At 35.6% G+C, this 5,426-nt stretch overlaps 1 long non-coding RNA gene across 1 annotated transcript in view; it reads left to right on the top strand.

Annotated features, from left to right (window-relative positions):
- LOC113239149 overlaps nt 1-3,816 on the top strand; it is a 5,875-nt gene extending 2,059 nt beyond the window's left edge. The window contains exon 2 of the long non-coding RNA XR_003311167.1: nt 3,722-3,816. This is a non-coding gene — a long non-coding RNA (uncharacterized LOC113239149). The remainder of the gene's footprint in view (nt 1-3,721) is intronic.
- Nucleotides 3,817-5,426: the final 1,610 nt, after the last annotated feature.

The raw sequence follows: 5,426 nt of genomic DNA, 5'->3' as shown, positions 1-5,426 counted from the left end.
CTCGCGCAGAAAGCCGGAGATCCACTCACAAAGGCGGCCGGGAAGACCATATGCCGGAAGCTTGGAGAGGAGACCACGGTGTCAGACCCGATCAAAGGCCTTAGCAATATCCAGACTTATCGCTATCACCCCAGAGATGCATTAGATACGCTAGAACGTATATAATATAGTAAGTATAACTCACGTCGTTTGTCTTAAATAATTAACCTATTTATTTCTTCACACTGTTTTTACAATTTTGTGGGTTGGTTGTAGTTTGCATAACTATGCCCACTTATAAATATACGTTCTACTATATATTTATACTTACAGCATCCTTTTTCGTGTTTTCAAAAGGGTTATCATAACAAAAGAGTTCTTCGTATTAATGGGAGCAATTATCCTCCTGTGTAGTAGTTCTAGCCACATAATGACACAAAAAAGTAACAATAATAAATTAATTCTTCCTAAAACTTATATTGTATACGACAAAGTCTGAGTATGCTCGTAAGTATGAGTGGCACTAAGTAGCAACAACTAACAAGTTTGTGGAAGCAAACCTCATAAGATTATGGGACCAACTTCAAGTCTTATAATAATTGAATATACCATGCTTAAAGTAACTTATAATAATAGCAATAGAGAACTTCTAAAGGTATGTTTAATTTTTTTATTAGAAAACTAATAAATTAAATTTTAGAACAAAAGAGAATCCTTCTAAGAAATTAAGAAAATAAATTAAAGGCCAAAATATTTTACGGGGTCTCTAGACTGTAATCGATGCAACAAAAAAAAAACTCGATACAAGTTCTCAAGATAACAACTAAAACCATTTTTCCGGATTTAAATTGCTGACTTTTTTTTCCAAACAATCCTTTTAGTTTGTTTGAAAAAACAAATTTGACTGGTTTAAATCCGCAAAAACAGTTTCATTTCCTATGTGTGACAATCGCGAAAACCTAACAACTGGATATAATAAGTGAAAATTGAGATATTCTATTTCGATTAGAGGCGCTGTATTTCCCCCAAATACAGCAGAAAACTATTTAAAAAATATCAACTCTAAAAAAATCTGTCATGAGCTTCAGTTTTTCTTCAGAAACCTACGTTCTGGAAAAACAGACGCCCAAAAATTTAAATAACATACTATAATGGTATACTTATTTGTGGAAAAAGAAGAGACCATAATAAGAGAATAAGTATGCCTTTGTAGCCTTAATGGTTTGAGTTTCTCGGAATTCATGTGCGAAATTAATTTGAAATTTACCTAAAGCTTTTCGGTGAAGGAAAAGATAGATCGTGATAAAACCTGTACATCGACAAAGGTTTACAAGCCTCGGAAAATGTGTAAAGTCCCTAACCCGCATTGGGCCAGCGTGGTGGACTATGGCCTAAACGGTCGCCTGAGATGAGACCCATACGCAGCAGTGGGACGTCAATCACAAATTGCACTCATTCTCACGAGAGAAATAAATATAGGCCATACAAATATTTCTCTCGGCCCGGGAATCGAACCCGGGACATCTGCGTAGCAGCATGGTAACCGTTCGGCCACAGAGGCAGTCACCACATATATGTATAATAAAAAAAAGTTGATGATGATGCTAATTTCCTGGATTCATTCCTGAGTCGTTTTTTTAACTTCAACAGAAAGACATTATTAGCTTAAATAGGCATTTATTCATCAAACACACACACACACACGTAGATATAGAAAATCACATGAGCATAGATATGCTATGAGTAATGAAAAGGACGAAGCATCAGCACAGTGTTGTTTTTCAGTCTCCGCCTGTGTTCTCTGTCGGACATTGTCGGAACACAATTTTGAACAAAAGGTCTACAATAAAACAAACAACGTTAATTTAACTAAAATCTAATTATTTATTTACTGGTTACGAGTGATAATAATACACACATAAGCAAAAACAAACAAATGTATTCAGGACGACAAAGGATACAAATGGCTGTTACCAGGCATCTACGGACTACCATTCCCCGTCCGACATCCGTCCGAAACAATTACTGTCAAATAAGTAATATTCGACAAAATTAAAAGACAAGTATCTTGTATGAAGCTTCATTCGCATCACGCGTCTTTTCATTTGGTCAAGTATTGCTTATATGGCATTAATTGTTTCGGACGGACGTCGGACGGAGATCGAGAGTAGACCCCCTGACAAGCAACATGACGACTTCTGTTGCAAAATAAGCCATTCCTGGTACTTTGTTTGAAAGTATAAAAAGGCTTAACCGTCTTCACCGGTAGTGGAAGGTCATTACAACATTTACAGGTGCAAAACGGAAGCTGCCTCTGAATTTTTTTTGACGATTTGATAAAATGACCTTATTTTTAAAACAATTACAAGCGATTGAACGTATAATGTATGTATTTGGTATTCAGTATAATTCAATATAGTATAGTGATGTTATTGTAAAAATTAATAATAATAAAAATTAGTATCAGTTTATAAAGTAATGTATTAAGCAATATACAAGAAAGAAAAGAACTCTGTCTTCTGCAGTTGCTATGCCCTTGCAGGGCGTCACATGTGAACAATATCATTCCAGTTCAATTTATCTGCCAAATACTGTGGCGTACTACCCAATGTTAAGTTGAATATGAGCCCAAACAGTTTAATTTTGGCCTCTTAATCATGTCTAAAATATGAAAAGTTTAAAAAGATATATAAATATATTTAATCATTATGATGGAAACATCCCTTATGTGCCATGTATCATAGTGAATAACTTATGTTATTGGTTGTTTCGCAATTCGCAGAAAGGCATTAAGTTTACGACCAGTAAAATTGTGTGCCTGGCCACCCGATATGTTATAGAGATTGTTTTCTTTGTGCGCAAATTTCATTTTAATGCTCCGACTCTGACGATAAAATAAACCGCTTTGTGCGTTCTCGTTATAAGCCCATTCAGATTCCATGAAAAGGATTTGCACAGAATTTACCCCAAACACTGGATAATATGTGAAGCAATAAAACGGGTTTGAAAATATTCGCCCATCTTTGAAGCAGGTTTTAGCTCAATATTTATATATTTTCGGTTGGAATCCTTAACTAATGAGATCTTTGTAACGTAATTGCGCTACTTTGGGTGAATTGTTGTTTAATTATTACCTAATTCGCTTTTCCGAACTGCGTTTTGTGTTACTGTACATACTTGTTAATTTTGAACAATTACCAAAATTGGAATTTGTTTCTAAGAGTAGCACGACATGAGCACGACTTACAAGCCGTGAGGCTGGTGGTCAGCGACATGTTTATCCATAATAGCATATATCTAACCGTCGCAGACGCTGTGCCAACTAAGACCCGGAACGAACCAGCGGACCTTATGAACTTTTCTATGTGCTTGTTTTTAACGACTTTTTGCCGTAGTGCCATCTGTGAGAAATCTATTCATTCCGTGGCTTAGTTGGCATAGCGTCTGACACGGTTTGCTAGAACGCAGCTAGAGCAGCCGGACTGCAGGATTCTTTTTCTAAGAGTTAATTTTTTGTATTAATAATTAAAACTAATGGAGTATTATCACAAAAAATATGAATATCCTGGTAGTAAAAATACCAATAAATTATTCAATTAAAAAAATGAAAATATCGAATATATTTATTATGAAACATTGTCGCAATACTGCATAATTATATTGAATATGTTAAATTTATTTGTCCCGTATTTTGCTTTATTTATTGTAAATTAAATTATAATCATGAAATTTTCTTTTTCAGATTCGCATATACGAGTACCTTGTGAATCAAATTGCAACTAAAGTGTAATATAAAGTATTATTTAAACATTCCGTTTAACTTTAATTCGGCAGACGTAAAAATAGGTAAATACTTAAAGATATAGTCAGATTTATTTTTGTAACTGTTAATTAAGTGGGTGGGAAACAAACGTCGTTGACCGCAGCGGTGGTCGGTAAATCGAATAGGTTTAAGGTTCTAAATTACATTGAAAGGGTTTTTTGTTTTCCCTTTTTCTCATATCATATTAAAACGTGTGCGAAAGAGAATACAACAGAATTCGAATATAAGTCGAGTCTCCTTAACTCATTATGTACATTTTCTTTTACCCTACGTAAATGACATAAAGTACAAATCTGAACAAATATATGTATATATATTTTTTTAATAATAATGTGCCAGAAAACTATACCAATTACCTGGCTGGTCTTTTCTGTACTATGAGTACCAGAGCAATGGAAATCACTCTGGGACACATCCCAGAACACCCCGACCAGAACCAATTAAGAAAAGTTCAACTGCCAAATTGGTCCAACCGCGAATCGATCCAGAGACCTCCGCTTCCAGTGCCCACACTGTAAACCGTTAGGCCACCAAGGTCATCAAAATTTGATATCTTTAGGTGTGGACCACCGTTACCTACTGATAATAGCACCTGATATTTTGTTGTGTAGGATATACGTCAGAAATCCTTTATTGATTGTCCCACGATGCTTCATTTTACTTGGACCTTGATTATTAGACTTTACCCGTTAGCGCCTTTGCGCACAGCATCCGATTGGTATTCGTTCCAAATCCAAAACTGTACAAATCTAGAAAACTCGGACCCACTTCGGATGTCGCTTGTGCACTAAGTCCGATTAAAATCCGAGAAAATACGAATATCGCTTGTACACCTAGAGTTAAAATGACGCTTCGGATACTTGTGTCATTTCGGACCGTTATTTCTCGGATCCGGAACTGGGGGGCTACTCTCGATCTCCGCCCGACATCCGTCCGAAACAATTACTGTCAAATAAGTAATATTCGACAAAATTAAAAGACAAGTATCCAGTATGAAGCTTCATTCGCATTACGCGTCTTTTCATTTGGTCAATTGCTTATTTGGCAGTAATTGTTTCGGACGGATGTCGGACGGAGATCGAGAGTAGACCCCCTGATACGAATTAGTGCGCAAACGCTCTCATAGTAATCGACGCGACACACGGATAATTTAGTTACACCTTTGGAGACTTTGGATCCACTCGTTTAGTTTAACTCCAATAATCGATTTCTTTATATGTATATGTACATTGTAGTTTAAAGATTTATTTTAACAGAAGCTCATTTAATGTAATTTTACTTAACGTAATTATTGTTTTTTTGTATAACAAGTCACTTAATTTAGCGAACGTTTAATATAAACTTACAATTACAATTACTTACATTTTCATTTTTGATAACAATCATTAACTCTAGCACTCATTTTATATAACAATTACATATTTTAGCTTACATAACTAGATAGATTATTAAACTGAAATAAATTTGGCCATATCTGTCGAAGAACCGATAATCGATCGGGGAAGCGAGTTCTTGAGTGGAGTGGAGACCACAACTCGGTAAACAGATGGACTGACGATTTACGAAAGGCTGCTGTCAGCATGCGCCCGGTCCTCACACCGAATGAAATGGCACGCATTGAGAG

The sequence above is a fragment of the Hyposmocoma kahamanoa genome, unplaced genomic scaffold (genome assembly GCF_003589595.1).
Source record: "Hyposmocoma kahamanoa isolate Upper Pololo Valley unplaced genomic scaffold, ASM358959v1 99698, whole genome shotgun sequence".
Taxonomy (NCBI): Eukaryota; Metazoa; Arthropoda; class Insecta; order Lepidoptera; family Cosmopterigidae; genus Hyposmocoma; species Hyposmocoma kahamanoa.
The sequence above is the reverse complement of the archived record's forward strand: the minus strand, read 5'-3'. Positions and strand labels throughout refer to the sequence as shown.